The sequence below is a fragment of the Globicephala melas genome, chromosome 11 (assembly GCF_963455315.2).
Source record: "Globicephala melas chromosome 11, mGloMel1.2, whole genome shotgun sequence".
Lineage (NCBI taxonomy): Eukaryota > Metazoa > Chordata > Mammalia > Artiodactyla > Delphinidae > Globicephala > Globicephala melas.
In genome coordinates this window covers 55,577,665-55,605,474 of record NC_083324.2, presented here as the reverse complement: position 1 = coordinate 55,605,474, position 27,810 = coordinate 55,577,665, and the positions used below count along the sequence as shown (strand labels likewise).

Below are 27,810 nucleotides of genomic sequence, written 5' to 3'. Positions count from 1 at the left end.
TGAGCTGCTTGAATATTTTGACGATTAATCCTTTGTCAGTTGCTTCATTTGCAAATATTTTCTCCCATTCTGAGGGTTGTCTTTTCGTCTTGTTTATGGTTTCCTTGCTGTGCAAAAGCTTTTAAGTTTCATTCGGTTCCATTTGTTTATTTTTGTTTTTATTTCCATTTCTCTAGGAGGTGGGTCAAAAAGGATATTTCTGTGATTTATGTCAAAGAGTGTTCTTCGTATGTTTTCCTCTAAGAGGTTGATAGTGTCTGGCCTTACATTTAGGTTTTCTATCCATTTAGAGTTTATTTTTATGCATGGTGTTAGGGAGTGTTCTAATTTCATTCTTTTACATGTAGCTGTCCAGTTTTCCCAGCACTACTTACTGAATAGGCTGTCTTTTCTCCATTGTATATTCTTGCCTCCTTTATCAAAGATAAGATGACCGTATATGTGTGGGTTTTTCTCTGGGCTTTCTATCCTGTTCCATTGATCTCTATTTCTGTTCTTGTGCCAGTACCATGCTGTCTTGATTATTGTAGCTTTGTAGTATAGTCTGAAGTCAGGAAGCATAATTCCTCCAACTCCGTTTTTCTTTCTCAATATTGCTTTGACTATTCGGGGTCTTTTGTGTTTCCATACAGATTGTGAAATTTTTTTGTTCTAGTTCTGTGAAAAATGCCATTGGTAGTTTACTAGGGATTGCATTGAACCTGTAGATTGCTTTGGGTAGTATAGTCATTTTCACAATGTTGATTCTTCCAATCTAAGAATATGGTATATCTCTCCATCTGTTTGTATCATCTTTAATTTCTTTCATCAGTGTCTTATAGTTTTCTGCATACAGGTCTTTTGTCTCCCTAGGTAGGTTTATTCCTAGGTAGTTTATTCTTTTTGTTGCAGTGGTAAATGGGAGTGTTTCCTTAATTTCTCTTCCAGATTTTTCACCATTAGTGTATAGGAATGTGATAGATTTCTGTGCATTAATTTTGTATCCTGCTACTTTACCAAATTCGTTGATTACCTCTAGTAGTTTTCTGGTAACATCTTTAGGATTTTCTATGTATAGTATCATGGCATCTGCAGACAGTGACAGTTTTACTTCTTCTTTTCCAATTTGGATGCCCTTTATTTCCTTTGCTTCTCTGATTGCTGTGGCTAAAACTTCCAAAACTAGGTTGAATAACAGTGGTGAGAGTGAGCATCCTTGTTTTGTTTCTGATTTTAGAGGAAATGGTTTCAGTTCTTCACCATTGAGAACAGTGTTGGCTGTGGGTTTGTCATATATGGCCCTTATTATGTTGAGGTAAGTTCCCTCTATGCCTACTTTCTGGGGAGTTTTTATCATAAAATAGCTGTTGAATTTTGTCAGAAGCTTTTTCTGCATCTGTTGAGATGATCATATGGTCTTTATCCTTCAGTTTGTTAATATGGTTTATCACATTTATTGATTTGCGAATACTGAAGAATCCTTGCATGTCTGGGGTAAGCCCCACTTGATCATGGTGAATTATCCTTTCAATGTGCTGTTGGATTCTGTTTGCTAGTATTTTGTTAAGTATTTTTGCATCTGTGTTCATCAGTGATATTGGCCTATAGTTTTCTTTTTTTGTGACATCTTTGTCTGCTTTTGGTATTAAGGTGTGGTGCCCTTGTAGAATAAAACTAAGAGTGTTCCTCCCTCTGCTATATTTTGGAAGACTTTGAGAAGTATACGTGTTAGCTCTTCTCTAATGTTTGATAGAATTCACCTGGGAAGCCTTTGGTCCTGGGCTTTTGTTTGTTGGAAGATTTTTAATCACAGTTTCAATTTCAGTGCTTGGAATTGGTCTCTTTATATTTTCTATTTCTTCATGATTCAGTCTTGGAAGATTGTGCTTTTCTAAGAATTTGTCCCTTTCTTCCAGGTTGTCCATTTTATTGGAATATAGTTTCTTGCAGTAATCCCTCATGAATCTCTGTGTTTCTGCAGTGTCAGTTTTTACTTCTTCTTTTTCATTTCTAATTCTGTTGATTTGAGTCTTCTCCCTTTTTTTCTTGATGAGTCTGGCTAGTGGTTTATCAATTTTGTTTATCTTCTCAAAGAACCAGCTTTTATTTTTAGTTTTATTGACTTTGCTATCGTTCCCTTCATTTCTGATCTGATCTTTATGATTTCTTTCCTTCTGCTAACTTTGGGGTTTTTTTGTTCCTCTCTCTAATTGCTTTAGGTGTAAGGTTAGGTTGTTTATTTGAGATTTCTTTTGTTTCCTGAGGTAGGATTTTATTACTATAAACTTCCCTCTTAGAACTGCTTTTGCTGCATCCCATAGGTTTTGGGTCATTGTGTTTTCACTGTCATTTGTTTCTCTGTATTTTTGATTTCCTCTTTGATTTCTTCAGTGATCTCTTGATTATTTAGTAGCATATTATTTAGCCTCCATGTGTTTGTATATTTTACATTTTTTCCCTGTAATTGATATCTAGTCATATAGCGCTAAGGTCAGAAAAGAAACTTGATACAATTTCAATTTTTTAAAATTTACCAAGGGTTGATTTGTGACTCAAGATACGATCTATCCTGAAGAATATTCCTTGAGCACTTGAGAAAAAAGATTATTCTGTTGTTTTTGGATGGAATGCACTATAAACATCAATTAAATACATCTTGTTTAATGTATCATTTAAACTTCTGTTTTCTTACTTATTTTCATTTTGGATGATCTGTCCATTGGTGAAAGTGGGGTGTTAAAGTTCCCTACTATTATTGTGTTATTGTCGATTTCCCTTTTTATGGCTATTAGCATTTGCCTTATGTATTGAGGTGCTCCTATGTTGGGTGCATAAATATTTACAATTGTTATATCTTCTTCTTGGATTGATCCCTTGATCATTATTTAGTGTCCTTCTTTGTCTCTTGTAATAGTCTTTATTTTAAAGTCTGTTTTTTCTGATATGAGATTTGCTACTCCAGCTTTCTTTTGATTTCCATTTGCATAGAATATCTTTTTCCATCCCCTCACTTTCAGTCTATATTTGTCCCTAGGTCTGAAGTGGGTCTCTTGTAGACAGCATATATATTGGTCTTGTTTTTATATCCATTTAGCCAGTATTTGTTGGAGCATTTAATCCATTTATGTTTAAGATAATTATCAATATGTCTGTTCCTATTACCATTTTCTTAATTATTTTGTGTTTGTTTTTGTAGGTCTTTTCCTTCTCTTGTGTTTCCTGCCTAGAGAAGTTCCTTTAGCATTTGTTGTAAAGCTGGTTTGGTGGTGCTGAATTCTCTCAGCTTTTGCTTGTCTGTAAAGGTTTTAATTTCTCCATCGAATCTGAATGAGATCCTTGCTGGGTAGAGTAATCTTGGTTGTAGGTTTTTCCCTTTCATCTCTTTAAATATATCCTTCCACTCCTTTCTGGCTTGCAGAGTTTCTGCTGAGAGATCAGCTGTCAACCTTATGGGGATTCCCTTATATGTTATTTGTTGTTTTTTCCTTGCTGCTTTTAATATTTTTTGTTTATATTTAATTTTTGATAGTTTGATTAATATGTGTCTTGGTGTGTTTCTCCTTGGATTTATCCTGTATGGGGCTCTCTGGACTTCCTGGACTTCCTTTTCCATGTTAGGGAAGTTTTCAACTATAATCTCCTCAAATATTTTCTTAGACCCTTTCTTTTTCTCTTCTTCTTCTGGGACTCTTAATTTGAATGTTGGTGTGTTTAATGTCCCAGAAGTCTCTGAGACTGTCTTCAATTCTTTTCATTTTTTTTTCTTTATTCTGCTCTGTGGCAGTTATTTCCACTATTTTATTTTCCAGGTCACTTACCCGTTCTTCTGCCTCAGTTATTCTGCTATTGTTTTCTTTTAGAGAATTTTTAATTTCGTTTATTGTGTTCATCATTGTTTGTTTGCTCTTTAGTTCTTTGAGGTCTTTGTTAAACGTTTCTTGTATTTTCTCTATTTGCAAGATTTTATATCATCTTTACTATCATTACTCTGAATTCTTTTTCCAGTAGACTGCCTATTTCCTCTTCATTTGTTTGGTCTGGTGGGTTTTTACCTTGCTCCTTCATCTGCTGCATATTTCTCTGTCTTTCCATTTTGCTTAACTTACTGTGTTTGGGGTCTACTTTTTGCAGCCTGCAGGTTCGTCGTTCCCTTTGTTTTTGGTGTCTGCCCACAGTGGGTACGGTTGGTTCAGTGGGTTGTGTAGGCTTCCTGGCGGAGGGGACTGGTGCCTGTGTTCTAGTAGGTGGGGCTGGATCCTGTCTTTCTGGTGGACAGGGCTGCGTCCAGTGGTGTGTTCCGGGATGTCTGTGAATTTAGTATGATTTTAGGTAGCCTCTCTGCTAATGGGTAGAGTTGTGTTCCTGTGTTGCTAGTTGTTTGGCATGGGGTGTACAGCACTGGAGCTTGCTGGTCCTTATGTGGAACTGGGTCTTAGCGTTGAGATGGAGATCTCTGGCAGAGCTCTCGTTGATTCATATTACATGGGGCTGGGAGGTCTCTGGTGGTCCAATATTCTGAACTAGGCTCTCCCACCTCAGAGGCTCAGGCGCGACAGCAGGCTAGAGAACCAGGACCCTGTCAGTCACACAGCTCAGAAGAAAAGGGAGAAAAAAAATTTTTAAATTAAAAAATATTAAAAAAAATATAGAGCAACCCAACTGATAAACAAATTCACCAGTGACAACAAGCAGTAAAAACTATACTAAGATAAACATAAAAATCAGAAACAAATCAGTCGCAGACAGCAAACCCCACGTCTACCATTGCTCCCCAAATCCACCACCTCAATTTTGGGTTGATTCGTTGTCTATTCTGGTATTCCACAGATGCAGGGTAATTCACGTTTATTGTGGGAATTTAATCTGCTGCTCCTGAGGCTGCACAGAGAAATTTCCCTTTCTCTTCTTTGTTCTCACAGCTCCTGGGGCACAGCTTTGGTTTTGGCTGTGCCTCTGCATATAGGTTGCCCTCAGGCTTCTTTTCCTGCCTGGACAGGATGGGGTTAAAGCAGTGGCTGATTAGGGGCTCTGGGTCACTCCTGCCAGGGCAAAGGGAGGGATACGGTAGTTACAATTGGAATGCCGGGCGAGTCTGTGGTGGCAGAGGCTGGCGTTGACGTTGCAACAGCCTGAGGCACCCCGTGTGTTCTCCCAGGGAAGTTGTCCCTGGATCACAGGATCCTGACTGTGGCGTGTTGTACAGGCTCCCAGGGTGGGGCCTGTGGATAGTGACCTGTGCTTGCACACAGGATTCTCTGTGGCTGCAGCAGCAGCATTAGTGTTTCATGCCTGTCTCTGGGGTCTGAGCTGATAGCTACAGCTCACTCCCATCTCTGGAGCTTGTTTAGGCAGTGCTCTGCCTTCTGTGGGCAGACAGGGAAGGAATCCCCTCTCCTCTTGCACCCTGAAACAGTGGTCTCTTGCCTTAGGCAGGTCCAAAGTTTTTCCTGGACTCTCTCTCAGCCAGCTGTGGCACACTAGCCCCCTTCAGGCTGTGTTCATGCAGCCCACCCCAGTCCTCTCCCCGGGATCTCACCTCCTCCGCCATCTTGAAGGTCCCCCACATGTGTCTTTTTGAATTATGGTTTTCTCTGGGTATATGCCCAGTAGTAGGATTGCTGGGTCATATGGTAATTCTATTTCTAGTGTTTTAAGGAACCTCCATACTGTTCTCCATAGCAGCTGTATCAATTTACATTCCCACCAACAGTGCAAGAGGGTTCCCTTTTCTCTACACCCTCTCCAGCATTTGTTGTTTTGTAGATTTTCTGATGATGCCCATTCTAACCGGTGTGAGGTGATACCTCACTGTAGTTTTGATTTGCATTTCTCTAATAATTATTGATATTGAGCAGCTTTTCATGTGCCTCTTGGTCATCTGTATGTCTTCTTTGGAGAAATGTCTATTTAGGTCTTCTGCCCATTTTTAGATTGGGTTTTTTGTTTTTTTAATATTGAGCTGCATGAGATGTTTATATATTTTGGAGATTAATCCTTAAGCCTGTATTCTCTAAGAATGCTTCTGGCCTCAACTAATTGGGAAGACAAATAGTGGTTTAAAAGGTAAAGGTTTATTTCCTCACATACCCAGAAGAGCAGGTATATAGAATGAGGGTAAGATTCCTAAAGTTAAAAACTGCAGCAACAACAACAAAAATAGCAGTTCCAGAATGTTTCTATGAGTTCTTTCCTGAATATCAACAATTGGAAATGGGTTTTCTGTTTGTCTGAAATCTTGTTTTGTACAATAAATGCTTTTTATATTAAAATTGATTGTTGAAATAAAAGTTCAGAAGGAAAATATCTCTCTGTTGTTTCCAAAACCTTTTTTTTGTTTTACGCTGAATGTTACTGACACAAATAATACTTGAACATCATTAAGGAACCCAGGACATCAAAAGAAATGATAGTATACTTTAAATGGGTGAATTCTGTAGTATGTGAATTATATCTCAAAGCTGTTAAAGCAAAAGAAACGAAGAGAAAAATGGAAACTCCCCCCCCCACCCCCAAACATAGCAAAACTTTAAGAATAGAAAAATTTGACCATTTGCTGTAAAGAAGATTCTTAGGAAGTAGCTTTCTGGTATTGGGGTAGAGGATAAGGTGAATTGTATTGGATCCTAATCTTCCACCAAAATTATTAGGTAAGTCAAGTTCATTTCTTTATACCAGGCTCCATCTCTCAACCACCTGCTTAATATACATGTCATAACTTGCTCTGATCCCCCAGTGCTTTCAAGCTTTCTCTTCTGTTTACATATCTCTCAGCCCCATTCACAGGAAAGCAAAAACAACTATTCAAAGAGTTACCTAAAATTTCTTCTTCACTTCCTTACTTAATAGTTACAGTTCGGCATGCTCCAATCAGGACTTCATTCCCAGCACTAACCTAACATTGCTCTCAGATCATCAATGACTTCCATGTTTAAATCCAGTGGCAACTTCTCTGTCCTCATGACTGAAATTCTAAACAACATCTAATGCGATCAACCATTCTGTCTTTCTGGAAACATAAATGTCACTAACTTTGATCTAGTTACTTAAGCTGAAAACTTAGTAGTCAATCTTGATCCCTGTCTTTCCCTTATTCACTATAGGCAATACAGCAATGAGTCTTACCTGTTCTATCTCTAAAACATGCATGGAATAAGTCCATTTGTCTTCAGAGCCGTATTTCTACCCAGGGCCAAAACATCATCTCCCTACTCAAATATATTCTTTATACTGTCATATATTTTAAAAATATATACTTTGTTGAACTATACCATATATACAAAAATTATAGATGAAAAGCTCAAAAATTATTACAAAGTAAATACACTCGTATAACCACATTCAGGTTAAGGATGAATCTCTTCCCCTCACATATTACCTGTCATAGTTGTCTGGACCCTAGAAGAGCATTGCCAGCCCCACAGAAGCTACCTCATGGCCCCTTGACCCAAAGCTAACTGCCATTCTAACTTTTAACACCACGAATTAGCTCCACTTGTTTTAAATATATATATGTATAGGTGTATATACACATACATGGTATCATGTAGTGTGTATTCTTATATCTGGCTTCTTTTATTCAGTATGTTTCTGAGATTCACTCAAGTTTTGTGTCTCAAGAGTTTGTTCATTCTTCTTGCTATGTAGTATTCCACTGTATGAGTATACCACATTTCATTTTTGTTCTACAGATTATAAATATTTGAATTGTTTACAGGTTTTGGGTATGAATGTTCTTGTACATATCTTGAGATAGATATAGATATTAGATATAGATATTTGGTATGTATGTACTTAGAAGTATGTTCAAATTTAGTAGATAATGAAAAGCAAATTTGCAAATGATCATACTAATTGGCAACTCAACCAACTGTGTATGAGAGTTCCAGTCTGTTTATATCTTTGCCAGCACTTGGCATTGTCAGTCTTTCTAACACTGGCATTGCTGGTGTGTTGTGGTATCTCATTGTAGGTTTAATTTGCATTTCCTTTACAATTCTTTTTTTTTTTTTTTTTTTTTTTTTTTTTTGCGGTACGCGGGCCTCTCACTGTTGTGGCCTCTCCCGTTGCGGAGCACAGGCTCCGGTCACGCAGGCTCAGTGGCCATGGCTCACGGGCCCAGCCGCTCCGCAGCATGTGGGATCTTCCCGGACGGGGGCACGAACCCACGTCCCCTGCATCGGCAGACGGACTCTCAACCACTACGCCACCAGGGAAGCCCTCCTTTACAATTCTTAAGTTTGAGGACCTTTTCATATTTGTTGGTCATTTAGATTGCCTCTTTTGTGAAGTACCTGTTCAAGTCTGTTGGCTGTTTTTCTATTTGGTTCTCTGATTTTTTCCTAATTGATAGTAGATCTGGACAGGAAATCTTCCCTGCACTTACTACCTGTTACACTGGCTGCATTTTTGCCCTTCAAGTAGGCCAGAAATTTCCTCTTTTCAAGGCTCTTTATGGGCTGTGTCTTCAATTTTCAAGTCTCGGCCCAAATGTCATACATCCATATAAACCTTCCTTGACCAAACCTCATGCAACACACACACCTTCCTATCGTATCACCCTATATTTCCCTTTAGTATTTATCAATATCTGACATTATTTATTGGTTTGCTTATATATACTGTCTGTTTCCCCTCTTACTGGAATTTTAACTCATGCCTGCTGTGTCTGTTTTTATTCACTGGTGTTTCCCTAGTACCTAGAACTTTTGTGCAACATGTGAGAGGTACACAGTAATTATCTGTTTAAAAAAATGAATGAGGGGCTTCCCTGGTGGCGCAGTAGTTGAGAGTCCGCCTGCCGATGCAGGGGATGCGGGTTCGTGACCCGGTCCAGGAGGATCCCACTTGCCGTGGAGCGGCTGGGCCCATGAGCCATGGCCGCTGAGCCTGCGCATCCAGAGCCTGTGCTCCACAACGGGAGAGGCCACCACAGTGAGAGGCCCGCATACCGCCAAAAAAAAAAATAAAAAAAAAAAGAATGAACAAAGGAACAAATTAATATCTAGTTTGAGGTATTGTCCATATTGTTATATTTAAAGAAAACCAGATTTTTATTCCAAAGGAATATATGTTTTTGTAGGTTAAGGTCAATTTTCTTGAACTAGGAATATTGCTTGACCCTTTTTATATACCTTATAATTACATTCCTAGAGACTAAGATTATTGAACCCTTAATTATCTTCATTTTCCAAGGTAACTGTAAAATTAGCCATTATTGGCATATTACCTGATGCAGCTTTACAATTCTAAAATTTACAAGTGTATAAAACATTTTTACAATTTAACTTTTGCAACAAGAAGTTACAATTTATCAGAAACTAAGACTTTGGGTACACAAGTGTTTACAGAGCCAATGGAGATTGAAACCATTTTTATTGAAAATTTATAGTTTGGTGGTTTATTTGGAAACCTGTTTTCATATTTTAAAAGTTCTCTAGAATTTTCAATAACTGATTTTAATTGAAAGTCTGATATATAAGCTGTAATTATGAACAAAATGTATAGAAAAATAATACTAAATCTGATAAATTAATTTTCTGCAGCAAATTTTTCTGCAGGTTGTCACCATTTTGATATATGTAGGTCTAATACTAAATACGTTTTTTCACAATGTTTATTTCGAAGATAGATAATGTTATGTTGCTAAAATATCTTTAGAAATAACTTTTAAATGTTAATTTTGTAATTTTACATTTATATTATTCCTGAATAGACCATGGAATGGACACTTGTTTACAGTATGAGAGCTGAAGCAAGAAGGCAGAGTGTTACCTTGCAAACATGCAGCAAATATTGATATTGGAGGTTACAAATAATTTATAGTGAGTAGGCAAAATTGCAAATATGGAATCTGCAAGTAATGAGGATTGATTGTATAATTATATGAAATAATACAATATTTAAATTTCCATTTAAAAACTTTGGAAGATAGAGGAGAAAACAATTCATAATTTTATCACCATAAGATTTTTATTTTCTATATTTTCTTCTACTTTTTGTCGCTGATATATATATATTTTCAAATATTGCATAGATACCTACTCTTTTTGTCTTCCACCCCAATTTACCTCTGGAAAATCTTCCTCCTCCACTGTATTTTGGGTGGGGTGGTCTCTACATCTTTCTCCAGAGATGGATATGTGACCTATGCCTAAAAATTAGCACATGATATTCACCAGCTATAGTCACTGACACTGGGATAGACATATGCCCACTTAGAACCAGTGTGATGCCCTGAGTTTTTTGTGGACTCCTGGAGAAGAGACACTCCTGGAGAAGAGACACTCCTTTCACACTGGACTTGAACTTGCTGCCATCTTCTTTCACATGGAACCTAAGACTGAACCTAATGCAGAAAGAGGCAAAGTAGAGAGACTAAGGGAAACCAAGTCCTGATGAAATCAATCCTGAATTAATCAGTTTATTTTTATAAGAATTGTCTATATTTAAGATGTATAACAAGATGTTTTGATGTACATATACATTATGAAATGGTTACTACAGTCAAGCTTATCAACATATCCATCACCTCTCATAGTTGCCTTTTGTGTGTGTGTGTGTGTGTGTGTGTCTGTGGTGAGAACACTTAAGATTTACTATATTAAAAGACAAATACTGTATGTTACCACTTATGTGGAATGTAAAGAGTAAAACAAATGAATTAATATAACAAAACAGAAAGAAACTCACAGATACAGAGAACAAATTAGTGGTTACCAGTGGGGAGAAGAATGGGGGAGGGGCAAGATGGGGTAGGTGATTAAGAGGAGCAAACTACTATGTATAAAATAAGTAAGCTATAAGGATATAATGGGACTTCCCTGGCGGTCCAGTGGTTAAGACTCCTCACTCTCAATGCAGGGGGCACGGGTTTGATCCCTGGTTGGGGAACTAAGAGCCCACATGCTGCACAGTGTGGCAAAAAAAAAAAAAAAAAATTAAGGATATATTGTAGAGCACTGGGAATATAGCCAATATTTTATAATAACATTAAAAGGAGTATAAGCTATAAAAATACTGAGTCACTATGTTATACATCTGAAACTAATGTAATATTGTAAATCAACTATAATAAAATAAAAATTAAATATAGAAGGATTAAATAGACAAAAATAAAAAGAATTGAATGTAAATTTAAAAAAAGAATATTTACCTTCTATCTAATATTTGGAGATTGCAAACAATGTTTCTATCGTTGTTTAAAAAACTTTACTCTCAGCAGATTTCAAGTATACAATACAGTATTACTAACTATAGTCAGAGTGTACATTAGGTCTCTAGAACTTAGTCATCCCACATAACTGAAACTTTGTGCCCTTTGACGAAAATATCCCCATTTTCCTCTCCCTACCCCACCTGTGATAACCACCATTCTCTGCTTCTATGATTCTGACTTTTTTCAAATTAAGCAAGATCATACAGTATTTTTCTTTCTGCACCTGACTTATTTCATTCAGCACAATGCCTTTCTAGGTTCATCCATGTTGTCACTAATGACAGGATTTCCTTGTTTAAAGCTGAATAATAATTCTTCTTTTTTTAAATAAATTCATTTCTTTTTTTATCTTATTTTGGCAGCATTGGGTCTTCATTGCTGTGCGCGGGCTTTCTCTAGGGGCAAGTGGGAGCTACTCTTTGTTGTGGTGCGCAGGCTTCTCATTGTGGTAGCTTCTCTTGTTGCAGAGTACGGGCTCTAGGCGCACGGGCTTCAGTAGTTGTGGCATGCGGGCTCAGTAGTTGTGTTTCACGGGCTCTAGAGTGCAGGGTCAGTAGTTGCGGTGTACGGGCTTAGTTGCTACGTGGCATGTGGGATCTCCCGGACCAGGGCTCGAACCCATGTCCCCTGCATTGGCAGGCAGATTCCTAACCACTGGGCCACCAAGGAAGTCCAGTAATTCTTTTATATATATGTCACTATTTCTTTATATATAAATATATATATCAGTATATATATACACATATATATTAGTAAATATATATATTAGTATTTCTTTATCCATTCATCCATCAGTGTTTGTTTCTGTTTCTTGGCTATTGTGATAATGCTGCAGTGGACATGGGAGTGCAGATACCTCTTTGAGATAAGGCTTTTATTTCCTTTGGATATATATCCAGAAGTGGGATTGTTGGATTATATGGTACTTCTATTTTTAATTTTTGGAGGAACCTTCATATTGTTTTCCATAATGGCTGGACCAATATACATTCCCACCAACAGTGTACAAGGATATCCTTTTCCTCCACATCCTGTCAACACTTGTCATCCTTTAACTTTTTGATAATAACCATCCTAACAGGTGTGAAATGATATCTCATTGTGGTTTTGATTTGCATTTCCCTGATGGTTGGTGACACTGAGCATTTTTTCATATACTTGCTGGCCATTTGTATGTCTTCTTTGGAAAAATGTCTGTTCTGGTCCTTTGCCCATTTCTTGATCAGGTTATTTGTTTGCCCATTTCTTGATCAGGTTATTTGTTTCTTTGCTATTGAGCTGTAGAAACTCCTTATATATCTTGGATATTAATCCCTTATCGGATGTATGGTTTGTATATATTTTCTCCCATTCCACAGGTTGCCTTTTCACTTTATTGTTTCCTTTGCTGTGCAAAGTTTTTTAGTTTGATACAGTCCTACTTGTCTATTTTTGCTTTTATTGCCTGTACTTTTGGTATCATATCTGTGAAATCATTGCCAAGACCAATGTCATAAGCTTTTCCCCTATTGTCTTCTAGAAGTTCTAGTTTCAGGTGTTATGTTTAAGGCTTTAATCCATTTTGAGTTAATTTTTGTGTATGGCGTAAGATAATGGCCCAATGCCATTCTTTTACATGTGCATATCAGTTTCCCAACCCCACTTATTGGAGGGACTGTCCTTTCCTCATTATCTATTCTTGATGCCCTTGTTGAAGATTAGTTGACCATCTATGTGTGGATTTATCTCTGTTCTGTTCAGTTGATCTGTATATCTTTCTTTGTTCAAGCAGCATAATGTTTTGATTACTGTAGCTTTGTAATGTATTTTTGAAATCAGGAAGTGTGAGGCCTTTAACTTGTTCTTCTTAAGATTGCTTTGGCTATTTGGGGTCTTTTGTAGTTCTCTATGAATTTTAGAATTTTTTTTTTCTATTTTTGTAAAAATGTTACAGGGGTTTAATAGTGATTGCATTGAATCTGTAGCTCACTTTGCATAATATGGACAGTTTAACAGTGTTCTTCCAGTCCATGAACACTGAATATCTTTCCATTTATTTGTGTCATCTTCCATTTCTTTCATCAGTGTTTTATAGTTTTCATTTTCCAGGTCTTTTACTTACTTGGTTAAATTTATTTCTAAGTATTTTATTATGTTTGATGCAATTGTAAATGAAATCGTTTCCTTGGTTTCCTTTTTGGATAGTTTGTTGTTGGTGTAAAGAAATGCTACTGATTTTTCTGTGTTGATTTAGTCCTGAATTTAGCTCTGCCTCATGTCAGCCATACTTCTCACTTTTGGTATATGAGCCAATAGTTTTTTTTCTTTCCTTTTTAATTTTTAATTTTTTGGCTTAAGCTGTCAGTTGCAACGAAATGAATCCTAGCTGATACAATGTAGTTTCAGTCATAGCATCATATGCATTTATAATCTTGCTTTCGCCCTCATAATATTTTATCTGGATATATAAATATAAGATTGATACTTTTTAATTAACATCTGTTAATAATTTGCAGTTTTTAAAAATATAAATATCAACTTTATACTCTCATTATTATAAATCTCTAGATCCTTTGGAGTCTTATTGCAATATAAATTGTTTTATAACTTTTCTATTTTGTTTTTGAGAGTTCATTTGCCTATCAGAATGTTCAATGTTTGAAAATGCAAGAAAACTGTCTCAAAAATTTTTTTCTTCAATAATGTATCTAGTCAAACTACAAGTAAATGCTTTTGTTGACATTTTTTGTGCTTTCTTTTCTGGAATTCAGCCACTTTTACTTTAGTCATGTCAAGTTAAAAGCTGCAAGCCTTTTTTGTGTGTCACATTTTCTTTTGACTTACCAGAAATAACTTATATTAAAAATATTAGTTCTCAATTGTTGCAGTTCATTATACAGTAGTAGATTATTGTTGCTGTAGACTTTGAAATAACACCTGTCTTGTTTTGTTTTAAGAAAAAGTTATAGTTTTGAACATAGAGACTATTCAATTCTTATAGAACAATATTTAGAATAGTTATAAACTTATATAACACTAATTATGGCCATTAGTAATTATAAGAATGCCAGTTAAATCATATCTAAAATTGTAAAGAGGTATTAAAAATTGCATATTGTATTATTATTTTATATATTAATCTTCCTATTTCTGTTAACTTGCCATATTATGAACATATTAACAGGATACATATTCTAATAATACATTACCTATGATGTTAAGTATTTAAAGTTAAGACTCACAAACATTAAATAGTCACAATACTAGTAAACTTTAGTCTAATTAATTTTTTTATTAATCAAACTATTTTAAAATTTGTATCTTTAATGCCGGGTTCAGATAATTGTATAATATACATGATAAATATATTTCAAGTATATTCTGCATGTAATAGCAGAAGACTCCCTGATAGCTTGGCATTGTGATGGCATTATACAGAATATTGGAAACTACAGCACAGGAAGTATAATAAAAGGAAGATGAACAGTTCTGTTTTCGCCACAAGAGGCTTAAATTTGTATATGTTAGCATTGACCTAGCCTGTGAGCTAAGCTCAGATCTTTGTGTTTGTGTGCTTATGATTGATCCTAGATGAAAACAGTAATTGAATGCATGGAAATATTTCCTATCTGGGGTCATTTGCTAAGGTGGGGAGACAGAAGAGTGTGTTTTCAAGACAGAAATTGTCTGGGTGAGTGGGAAAGTAAACGTAAAGGGAACTGTGGTAGGATTATGGAGAAGTGTTGAGTATCCTTTTGAGGTTTGTCATCATAGAATTTAAAATCAAATCGGTCTGCCTTGATACCAAAACCAGACATAAAAAGAAAAAATAATAGACCATTATCTTTTATAAATATAGACACAAAAACCCTCCACAAAATACTAGCAAACCGAATCCAGCAGCATATAAAAAACATTATACATCATGACTAAAGAAATTTGTCCTAGGAATTTAAAGTTAGTTTAACATCTGAAAATTAATTAATGTAGTATATCAATACAATAAAGAAAACCACATGATCATTTCAATAGATGCAGAAAAAGCATTTGACAAAATCCAACACATTTTCCTGATTTAAAAAGAAATTCAACAAACTAGGAATAGAAGGGAACTTCCTCAGTCTGAAAGGACACCTACACGAAACTCACAGATAATACCATACTTAATGATGAAAGAATGAGAGTGTTTCCCTTAAAATAAGAAACAAAACAAGAATGTCCACTCTTCCCAGTTGTATTCAACATTGTACTGAAGGTTCTAACATGGGCAGTTAGGCAAGAAAGTGAAATTGAAAGTATTTAGATTGGAAATGGAAAAGTAAAAATATCTCTTGTTTGCAGATGACATGATTTTGTAAATAGAAAATCCTAAGGAATCCAGTAAAAAACTATTAGATGAAGATGAAGCCATACGTTTAATCTTTATTTCCTTATCCTATACATCCCACCAAGTGTCCAGAATGCATTTAGATACTAAACATTCTTCAGCGCCTTGTAATGCCAGAATCCACAACCATGGATTCTGCCCCTTCCTCGCTTTTGAAGCTCTGCTGTGTGCTACTTCTTTGTTAGAAGCAAAACCAAAAACTCTCATGGAGAACCAGCTGCAGAAGACAGTCTCCCTAGATAAGGCAGTTGAGGAGGGAGGGCCTGGATGTGCGGTCGGGAATGTCATGGTGTACACGCCACACCTCAGGAATGTTAACTGAGGATGGAATGGCGGCTTTTGGAAGACTATTTCTAGAAGAAAAGATGTTGACTTTTACAAGCCAAAGATGTACTGAAGTATAGAAGGCTGCCGTATTTGCAGAGCTAGGTTCTTCGGTTCTCACTTTAATGACGGTAAATGCTGAAAGGACTTCTAGAGCTGCTTGCAGTTCCAGGAGACTCCTTCAGAGCACTTCTGCAATGGGTGAGTGCTACTTGTGAAAAGACAGGAAAAGCTGCCAGCAGGATAGAAAACAAACAAACTAGAGTCACGTGGTAGGTGAAAGGGCATTCCCCAGTCTAGACTCTATCTTGAAGCCAAAGAAAGTGGAAACTGTATTGGAAAGGGATAAAGAAGCCACCAGCTCAGTAAACTGCAGGAAGAACCTCAGTCTCTCGACTCCGATGCCCACAGCCCCACATCAAGCACTTCTCCAGCCCTTCCTTTTCGTGCGGTTACCACTCAAGATGACAGCTCTGATATGGATATGGCTTCTGGTTTTGACAAGACAGCTGTCTTTCCCATTCAATCTCACGTGTGGGAAAAGGCAGAAAATATGTTGTGGATTTATCTCTAAAGGCATTTGGGGGAAGTCCTCCTTAACGCCCATCTGTTTAAGCCTTACTGCAACAATAAGAAAGCAGCATCTGAGAAGCTGGAGGAGCAGGGCCAGAGCCTCCACCCATTTCCACTGAGAGGTGATGACTGAGGCTTATAGAGAAGGGGAACAAAAATCTATTTAAATTTTGGAAAGACAGAAGGGGCTGTATTCGTTTTCTAGAGCTGCCATAACAAAGTACTACAGACTAAGTGCCTTAAACAACAGAAACTTATTTTCTCACAGTTCTGGAAGCTAGAAGTCTGAAATCAAGGTGTTGGCAGGGTTGGTTCCTTCTTGAGATCCTGGAGGTCAGGTTCTGTTCCTTGGTTTCTAAGTGTTTGTCTTCTCCCTCTGTCTTCACATTGTCTTCCCTCTGTGCTTGTCTGTGTCCAAATTTCCTCTTGTGATAAGGACAGCATTCCGACTGGATGAAGACCCACCCTAATGACTTCATTTTAATTTAATTACCTCGTTAAAGACCCTGTCTCTAAATACAGTTTTATTCTGAGGTACTGGAGTTTAGGACTTCAACATGTAAATTGGGGGTCGGGGGAGACAATTTAGCCCCTAACAGTTCCAATCCTGTTTTTGATTTGGATATTTGCTATTCTGCCAAAAGACAATTTCTAGGATGGTCCTGAATTGGTTCTTCTTTTCTCCATTTCCACAAGCTCTAAAGCCAGTATCGAGTTTACTAAAAGAGAAAAAAGTATACATAATATTTAAGATAATGAGTATTTTATAGGAAGCTGAATGCTGCTATAAAGTGCTCTTAAAAGTCTTTAAATCCGCTTCTAATGAATGAAATTAGGGAAATTTCAGGGGACAGAGATAGGGTTAATTATGTCGTTTTATCTTTCTATATTGAGAAGCAGTGGTTGAGGCATCTTTCAAAGATGATTGTTTTCCCTCATAATAATAAACTTGTAATAATTTCTTAGGCTTGTCACTAGAAGTATTTGTTAACAATTTTGAATTCAGGTTTTGCCAAGGTTCTGATCACTCAGACTTTTACCACTGAAATATTAATCAAGCCACACTAAGCTTTCTAGTGTAAATACCTTGAATGAGAATGTAATAAATATACAGAGAGGAGACTTGCGTCCTGTGTCACCTCCCTCTGTGTTACTATTTGATAGGGTGTTTAATTTATATGAGACTTCTAAAGCAGGAAGAAGAAAGAGGAGAAGAGAAGAAAGCTCTAAAGAGGAGAAGAAAGCTCCTCTTTTGGGAAAACCCACATCTTTTAAGATAAGGGATCCTGTATGAATAGTACCAAAGCATTATCACCTAGTAGCTAAGGAATTCTATTGAAATGTTTCACTATATGAAAAAATAAAATGTGCATGTCTTCAAGATGGCACAAAATACAGGTTACTGCCTCTTGAGGTACATTTCTTAGAGGGCTTACTAAATATGTAATTAGTTGACTTTTGTTAGTATTGTATGACTGATGACTTCACTGAGAACCTGCACAATTCAGGCATAGCTCTGGATTCAGTTGACTTTGTGAAGTATTTACCCATGCAGAGTGGGCATTTGGCTTGTTTTAACCTATTAGGATTTTATTTTCATTTTATATTAAAGAAATTCTACTAGAAGAAAAGAGGTATGTATTAATCCTGAGTGGGCTGGTTTGGGGATGGCTTCTTTTAGTGAGGCTTTCTAAACATTGAGATTAGAAATTAGGTAATTAGTGAATCCTGAAAGTCTAGCTCTTCAATTCTAAAATCTTCATTTAAAGCCTCTCATTTCAGCTTTTCTAAAAGTACAAGGAAAAAAGGTCTCCAGACTTCTTCTGATGAGGGAAGAACATTTTGCCTACCTTATAAAAATGTGACTCAGTGCTTAAATTTAAAACTAGATTTAAAAATTAGTACAAATAACAAGCAGTGAGCCATTTTTATGGGTATACTATAATTTTATAATTATTAATCTAAAATTAAAATTCTATACTTCGTCCTTTTGAAAAAACCTACATACTACAGTACAAACTACATGGTGAAGTTGGGTGGGTGCTCCCGTAACCTTGAGATATAGTATAGGAATCTTAGCCATTATCTACTCTCTCTTGAGTAATATTTGAGTTTTATTTTGTATATTTTGGCTGGTCTTGGTATTGGTAGAATATACTCTAATGTGGATCATCTCTGTTTCTGTATTTGTTTGTTACTAGACCCAACCACGGTCTTCTTTTCCCCTTTCTACCTCTCTTGACTTGTGGAATGTACTATATATGGTCATACAATTTGTAATCATATATTAGAAATCACAAATCTGTTTTGTGCTTTTTATGTTGTTAGATACTGATACTCAGACTTTTACTAGGATATTAAATGCATTTAGTCTTATTATAAAATTTTAAAAACAATATAAACAGAAAAGCACCCTTGAGGCTTCCCAGTTTTCATGAAGCTCTTCTACCAGGTACATTCACTTCATACTGTATGTATTCTGAATATTAATCCCTATGTCTATGTATTGAAAATATTTCATCCTTGTCTTTTTCTTGCCTTTCAACTTATTTTATGGTTTTAACTTTTTTTTAGTTTTAGTTACACAGAACATTTAATTTCAACATGTTCAAGATTATCAATCTTTTATGACTTTTTTGTATTTTATATACAAATGCATTTTTACTTCAATGCTATATATGTTGTTTGATACTTTTTTACCTTAGTGTTTAGTCAGTCTGGAATTTATTTTTATAAATGGTGCTGGGTGGAGATTGAACTTTATTTTTTGTTGTAAAAATCATGAGTGACTGTTAAATTTCTCACATGCTTTTGGGATCATCTTAAATATTAAGATGATCATAATGGTTTTCCTTCTCTAATCTGTAATGTGACATGTCATTGCAAACAATGCAAGTGGCCAAGCAGCCCACATATCAGACTTGCTGGAGCAATGTTTACTAGAGAACGCTCACATGGATAGAGTCAGTAACTTAATGGTGAACCTCCATTGCCTCATTCCACTCTGAAGCAGAGCATAGCACAATCTATTCAGGCCATCGGGCAAATGCCATTAGAGGGCCCTTGACCATTCAACTATGGAGCTTTTAATGAATAATTAGAGAAGCACCATGATTTCCCCTGGCATGATCAGGGACCAGACTATAGTAGTAATAAGATGTGGCAGAACTTTGATTCTAGCACTGTCCTGACAGCATGGCATTCAAGGTTGAAGGGAAATCTAAGACTGTTGGTTACAGTTGTAAGATGCTGCAAGTTAGCCGTAGGATTGCCATGCCTAACTCACAGTGGGCCACACCAGTGTATACGACTGGGTTAGCACCATCCCCTTCCCTGGCATGAAGGGGGTTAGGGGTGGCACTGGGGTCCACGTACTGTGGTTTACCAGTATTGATTGCCTTAGGCTCTGGGCCATTGCCAGTTTCATGGAGCTTTGAAAGATGCCACATTTTGGGGACGCCAGCTTGGAGGGGACCAGTGTTAGACTAATTAACTCTGACTTCTCATTGTCTGTTTGGCCATGATCCATTTTTCTCTTAATATTCCAGCACATCTGATTTACTTTACAGATCTGATCTGCTTTAGCTAGGATTTTAAAAATCTACTTTCCTAAATGAGATTAAGATAGACTTTTCTTTTATTATACTCCCCCTATCTGACTTTAAAATTTCCTTTTATGTTAAATATGTACAAGGTATCCTCTAGGAACTTTTAAATTTTTCTATAGTTCTACAGTTGTGTTTCTAATATGATTTATTTCTGAATTTTCTCCTTTTAAAGACCCAGCTTTGGTTTTATTGATTGTTATGGAGTGAATGTTTGTGTGCCCCCCAAACTCATATGTTGAAGCCCCAGTCTCCAGTGTGGCTATATTTGGAGATGGGGTCTCTAAGGAAATAGTTAAGGTTAAATGAGGTCATAAAAGTAGGGACCTGATCTGATAGGATTAGTGACTTTATAGAAGAGCCACTAGAAAGCTCTTTCTCTTTCTCTCACTCTCTCTAGTTCTCTGCTCATGCACCAAGGAAAGGCTATGTGAGAGAGAACATAGTGAGAAGATAGCCGTCTACAATCCAGAAAGAGGGCTCTCACCAGGTCAGCCAGAACCTTGATCTTGGACTTCCAACCTCCAAAACCATGAGAAAATAAATTTTTGTTCTGCTCTTTAAGACTGTTGTTTAAGCCACCCAGTTTATCGGTTGTTTGTTTGTTTGTTTGTTTTAATGGCAGTCCACGATGATCAACTCGATTGCTTATTTATGTGTTAGATTTCCACTTGTTTCCTAGCTTATTTGTTTCTCTTACACATCATTTTTATTTGTTTATTTATTTATTTTATTTGTGGCTGTGTTGGGTCTTCATTGCTGCCCGCGGGCTTTCTCTAGTTGCGGCAAGCGGGGGCTACTCTTCGTTGCGGTGCGCGGGCTTCTCATTGTGGTGGCTTCTCTCATTGCGGAGCATGGGCTCTAGACGCGTGGGCTTCAGTAGTTGTGGGTCTAGAGCGCAGGCTGAGTAGTTGTGGCTTAGTTCTCCGCAGCATGTGGGATCTTCCCAGACCAGGGCTCAAGCCTGTGTCCCTTGCACTGGCATGCGGATTCTTAACTGCTGTGCCACCAGGGAAGTCCCTTACACATCATTTTTAAAGAATGGGCTGCATTCTTTGAAAAACCCTTGGCTCAATCTTATAGTTCATTTATTTTTATTTTGACCATTTTGATAGTGTATCAATTGATTTTTTAAAATTTCAGTGGTCAAAATTTAAATTTCCATGATATTCTGTTGATTCTTTTAAGAAATGAATATCCTTTCATATCTTTCTGAAGTTAGTGGATATTCTAAAATGCCATCCTATTTAATTTATTAAACTTGTGTTTTATAGGTAATGAATTTTTCCTTTTATTAGGTTTGTTTCCTCTCTCTCATTATTGGATTTTGTCTTTGATTATTGTGATTGAGTGCTCACCTGTGTACTTGAGATTGTTTATGAATTCTGTTTGCTTTAGCTTTTCTCCAAATATGGAAGGAAGAGTGGTTAAGACAAAGCTCCTGGATGGGGTGAGCCAGTGGCTTCTTCTGGGTAGTGAGAACTCTCTATTTTTCCTGGGTGTTGCTAGCCTCCTGAAGCTTCTGTTTTACCCCTTCACCCCAGGATTAGCTATCTCCGCTCTACCTGACGATAGACATGTCTGTTGCTTAAAGCCTGGCCCAAAGAGAGGTGACCCTGTATGCTTTACTTTAGTACTCCAGCCAGTCACTCTCTTAGTTTTCCGAGACCCCTCATGCATTCATTATCTTAGAACAGCCTTGGACCAGCTACCATCTTTGTGGGAGTTTTTTTTCTGTGGGTGTTTGGGGCTGTGGCTTCCTTCTCTTCATTCCCATATATTTTCTTTCATGAAAGGCTTCCTCATAGTTTCTGGAGGCCTGGGGGTACTGCTTGCTTTTTTTTTTTTAATTACATCTTTTAGGATATATACTCTTCTGTAATTTCCTGGCACCTGGGGTGGCACGAGAAGACTCTGGCATGTATTCAGTCTTCATCTTGAACCAGTCTCCAAGATAGCTACATTTTAAAAACCATTTTATTTTTATTTAATTTCAGACTCATAGAAAATTTTCAAGAATATAAGAAAGAATTTCCAGTTGTGTTACACCCAGATTTCCCAAATATTCTCAATGTTAACATTTGAAAATAATGATTTGGGAATATGTATTCAATATATATTTGGAAATATATATTGAATCATTTAAGAGTAAGTTGTGGTGATATTACTGAAAATGGCACTAAAGCAGTGATTAAACTGGAAAAAACTGTTAGAAATAACTTTTTTGGATCTCTGGAATCTAATTTTGGAGTCTGATAAAAACTTGACAACACCCAGAAGAGTGCTTACTAAAGAAAGCAGCTGCTAAATTTCAGTAAGTGAGTTATGTGATGTTTTTACTTTCCCACATGTTAGGGTAATTCTGGAGGAACAGAACCAACAGGATGTGTGTGTGTGTGTACAGAGAGAGAGAGAAAGGAGATTTATTTTAAGGAGCTGGCTCATATGATTGTTGTATCTTAATAAGTCCAAAATCTGATGGGGTAGGCCAGCAGGCTGGAGACTCAGGGGAGAGTTGCATTTCAAGTCCAAAGGCAGTTCTGCTGGCAAAATTCCTTCTTGCTTGGGGGAGGTCAGTTTTTTTCTATTAAGGTCTTTGATTAGATGAGACTCATCCACATTGTGAAGGATAATCTGCTTTACTCAAAGCCCATCAATTTAAATGTTAATCTCATTTAAAAAACACTCCTTAACAGCAACATCCAGAATAATATTTGACCAAATATCTAGGTACCCTGACCCAGCCAAGCTGACACATAAAGCTAACGATGGTTAGTTTTAACACCCAGCTACTATCCCCCGTTCCCAGATCACAGATGCCATAGGAATGGCAGCTTGCATGTGCAGTGTGTTGGTGCCAGAGGGGCTGACCACACACAGCAAAGAATACAATCTTTACAAAGAGTAAGTTGCAGACTCGATCTCTCTCTACCACTTCATACTTCAGTATACCAGTTGATACTTCAGTATGCTATTTGCAAAAACAAGGAATTATTTTTATTATTACATGACTATAATGTAGTTATCCAAATCAGCAATTTACTTTGATGAAATACTGTTACTATATGGATGCATTTTAAAGGCTCTCGTTACATATTTCAAAATTTCCTTCCCAAAGTTTCTACCAGTTTACACTTTTGTCAGTAGTATATGAGAATTTCAAATAATTCTTTACCATCTTAAAATTGTAGACTTAAATAGTTTTCAACTTTGCTAGATTGATATATAGTGTCTTCAGATTCATCCCAGTAGAACTCCTATCTTTTTTTGCTATTATAGATCTTAACTTCCTTCTCTGTATTTTGGGTTTTCTTCATGTAATCTTCCTAAGAATGAAAAAAAAAATTTACAACTCTGGAAGTATTGGGGGCACTTCCAAACTTGACTGTCCCTAGCACAGAAGCCCTTTTGTTACTATCACTGTTCTTTATTACATATGCTAATTTAAAAAATTTATCTTTGTAACCTCCCTATAAAATAATAATTTTACAGATAAAATTATAAGAGATTAAATGTCTTTCCCAAAGTTATACAAGTAGTAATTGGTAGATTCTGGACTCCTTTTAGACTGCCTGACTTCAGAGCTGATAACATTATATTGGGCTGCTTAGGTGGGAAGGACAGTGAAACACTCTATGCACATTTGCCAAAGGGAATTCATATCTGTCATATTTAATTGTCTTAAAGATAGTGACCAAAGCATCTTTCATGAAAGATGATGGAAGATATCAGACTGAAGACTCCAGATGGGAATTGAAAGTGATGAAGAGTGTTGGATGTTAATGATGGACAAGAAATACAGCTTTTAGACTAATATGATTGCTAAGTTAAGGGAGATTGTATGTGATCTGAAGACAGAATAAACACTGAAAACCAGCACATACTGCAAAGCTAATAAGGTTTAACCAATCTTCAGAGCTGACAAGACGTAACACAAATGTGATGAAAGTGTGGCTGGTGAAATTTGGACTCTGATACATGGCTAAAAAGAATATAGCAGAGGAGCTGATAATCCAGTAAAGAGGAGTAGAGGACTTCCGACGAAGAACAGTCAGAATGGAAAAATCAAGAAATATGAAAGCAGGACAAATTTTTGGAGATCATCTAGCCCTACTCTCTTTACCTTAAAGATAAGAACACTGAGGCCCTCTTGAAATTGTAGAGCTAGGAAGTTGCATAGTCAAGATTAGAAACTACATTTTTGACTCTTAAGTCCTGATCTTTTTCTACTGTCTCTTGAATATTATGAAATTTTAATCCATAATATTAAAATTATCTTATTTTCACTTCAAATTCTTTTTGGAAGTAGGCAGGTTCAGTGTTGTAGTCATTCAATTATTGGTTACAAGTGAGATATTTTCTAGAAATGGGAATGATGAAAATTGAAATTTTAATGGTGAAACACCCCAACTCTGAAGATAGTGATGCAGATACTATTACTTTTCACAAACCAAAAAGAGCTGCATCGTCTGGGTTAGTCTATGGTTAAAAATATATGCACTTCCTGTAACAACAATGTTGGAGAACAAAAGAAAAATGGCAAGTTTTTTTGTTTGAAGGAACAGTCATTATTTTTCTCATTCACATACAATAAAAACAATTTCTATTATAAGTAGCCATTTGTCTTCATTCCTATTCTGTATTTATTTATTCACACTGTCTTATTAAATTCTGAGATTATTCAGAACTCCTTGGATATGTTGTAATTTTACCATCTGGGATACATCAGTCATAAAGTACATATACATTGTAATAAGTGATGCTTCATAAGAATTCACATTGGCTATACTCCATCTTTAAGACCTTTGTTCTGTTGAACAATGGAACTGTGTAATATTTCAGTTCAAGAAGAATTTATCTTATTTTCTAAGTTTTTTCAGACTGCTATAACATTCTAAAATAACATTCATGAAATACAGAAATCTTTGGAGAATTTATGTAAAATCCATATTTTCTTTAGCTCATGAATTTCACTTTAATGCTACAAATATCTATAATAATTATACTATATTAAGTTATTTAGAACTGTTTAGTGGGATTCTACAGACCTTGGTGTTCTCTTTAATAAATTCCATTTAAGTAGTAATGCATTGTAATGTATTGTTATAGATAAAAAATGGCTCACTAACCCCTTTCCCATCCGTTAGTATATTTAACCAGTTCCAGATGCTCCACAGACACATAGAAGAAATTGAGGAAAATTAGGGAAGTGATATGAATGATTCCTGCATGTAAAGTACTATTTAGGCATTTGGGGATCAACAGAGAACCATGTTTCCATCATCAACTCATTTATTGCTGGAGATTCAAAAAAAGTATCTCTGTCCTCAGAGAGGTTACAGTCTAGTGGTGGGAATTAGGCAGTAAAATTCATTATATTATGTCACAATGTTGTAAATACCAGAAGTTGAGAGGACATGAACGTCAAGCAGGGAGAAATTGCAGCTGGTTGAGGATATCCAGGAAGACTTCTTGAAAGACATGGTATCTGAAGTGGGTCTTGAAAGTAGGTAATTTATAGGTTATGATAGAGTAAGGAGAATAACAGCAGCAAAGGTATAGAGACAGAATACATTGGATATGTTTGGGAAATATCAAATGACGTAAGTTGATGCTGTTTGGAAGATGAAGAGAAGAAAGTAATGCTAGCAACCATTTAATGAGCACCTACTACATGCTGTGCTTCTTGCCACATACCCTGCATGCATTATTTTATTGAGCCTTCAGAACACTCTGAGATGGTGCTAGTATTATTCCTACTTTCCAGATGAAAAGATATTAAATGATTTGCCCAAGATGATACAGCTATTAAGTTGATGTTCTTAGATCTTAATCTAGGTCTGACTGGTAATAAAATCTGTACTCTTAACTACTTCACTATAGAGTTACATTGTGGAGAATTCAAAAACAAAGTGGGGAATTTATTTCCAATTATGTTAGCAATGTCAAACTATTTTTTTAGCAAGAGGACCAATTATTGGGAGTTTATAAGGTTAATCTGTTATCAATGAGTTGAAAGAATATGGGGAGAGAGAAAGTAGACAGACTGGTTAGTAGGCTGTTTATAGCAGTCTAAATGAACTGATGAGGAACTGAGCTGGGTTGGTAGCAATAAGATTGGAAAGGTGGGAACACAACACAGAAACCTTTTTAGTTTTGTAACTTGTAACAAAATGACAACCATTTAAATGGAGGGGATGAGGAAGTAGGCAGTGTCAAAGTTGACCCTGGGTGAAATTTGAGTCTAGGTAACAGTATTGGGGAAGAGAAACTGTTTTGAAGGAAAAGAGAACCCAATTTGGCCCAAGTTCACTGTGCTTGAGTAAATCCAGGTGTCAAAATTATTTGAAATGTGAGACTTTGATTGTGAGACTTGAGATGGAGTTCAAGGATGAGAGATGGAGATTTGGCAGCTATTTGCATGGAAGAGGGTCGCAGCTATTTGAAGTCCCCAAGGAAGAGAATGTAAAAAGAGAAAGTTTGAAGACAGAACCTTGGAAAGGCCTACATTCAGGGACCAGGGAGAGAAAGAGCAACCAGTAAAGGAATCAGTAGTGGTTAGATGTTTAAGAATAAGCCTTTGGATTAGGTGATTAGAAAATCTTTGGTCTCCTTTAAGAGAAACATTTGGTAAAAAACAGATGGTCAGGCATTTAAGAATTGAATAGATGCCTAGGGTTTCTTGTACCCAGTTTATACTCTGACTTTCTATTTCTAAAACTCTAGAATTTTTGTCTAGAGGAATAGACCCATATTTCATATTGCCTATTTAGCAGACTCGCAAGTATTTTAAACTCAAGACCAAAAAGAACATATTATTTCTGTTCCCCAAACCCCAAGCTTGCTCTGTATTTATGTCCCCTACTTGGTTATTAACTCCACTGTTCTCTCATTTGCCCAGAATGGAAATCTGCCACCATCTCCCCTTACCACTAAGAACCTTCCCCTCTCTTTCAAAACCAACATGTGTTTGATTGATTATTGCTATAGACTGAATGTTTGTGTCCCCCTAAATATGATGGTATTAGGAGGTGGAGCCTTTGGGAGATGATTATGTAGTGAGGGCAGAGCTCTCATGAATGGAATTAATACACTTATAAGAGAGAGCCCAGAAAGTACCTTGCCCCTTCCTCCAAATGAGGTTACCACAAAAAGGCGGCCATCTGTGAACGAGCACGTGGGTTCTTACCAGACACCAAATATGTCAGTGTCTTGATCTTGGACTTCCCAGCCTCCAGACCTGTGAGAAATAAATTTCTGTTGTTTATAAGTCACCTTGTTTATATGTCACCTGGTCTGGTATTTTTGTTATAGCAGCCCAAACAGACAAAGATAGAAATTGGTACTGGGAAGTGAGGATTCTGCTGTAATAAATATCTAAAAATGTGGAAGTGGCTTTGGAACTGGGTGATGGGTAGAGGCTGGAAGAGTCTTGAGCTTCATGCTAGAAAAAGCCTACATTGCCACGAATGGATGGACCTTTAAGGGCAATTCTGATGAGAGGCTAGAAAGAAAAGGCGAGAACTGTAGAAAAGCTTCAGTTTTCTTGGAGAATAGCTAAGTAATCTTGAACAGAATTTTGGTAGAAATGTGGATGCAAAGGGGGCATTCTGATAAGGTCTCATATGGAAATGAGGAACATGTTATTGAACAATGGAGAAAAGGTGATCCTTGTTATAAAGTGACAAAAACTTGGCTGATTTGTGTTCATGTCTAATGTTTCATGGAAGGTAGAACTTGTAATGAAA

The 27,810-nt window shown here is 36.6% G+C and overlaps 1 protein-coding gene and 1 pseudogene across 7 annotated transcripts in view; both read left to right on the top strand.

Annotated features, from left to right (window-relative positions):
• The window catches only part of ZCWPW2 (zinc finger CW-type and PWWP domain containing 2), a 139,991-nt gene that overhangs the window by 11,034 nt on the left and 101,147 nt on the right, over nt 1-27,810 (top strand). The window lies entirely within an intron of this gene.
• LOC115838821 (SIN3-HDAC complex-associated factor pseudogene) lies at nt 15,890-16,590 on the top strand (annotated as a pseudogene).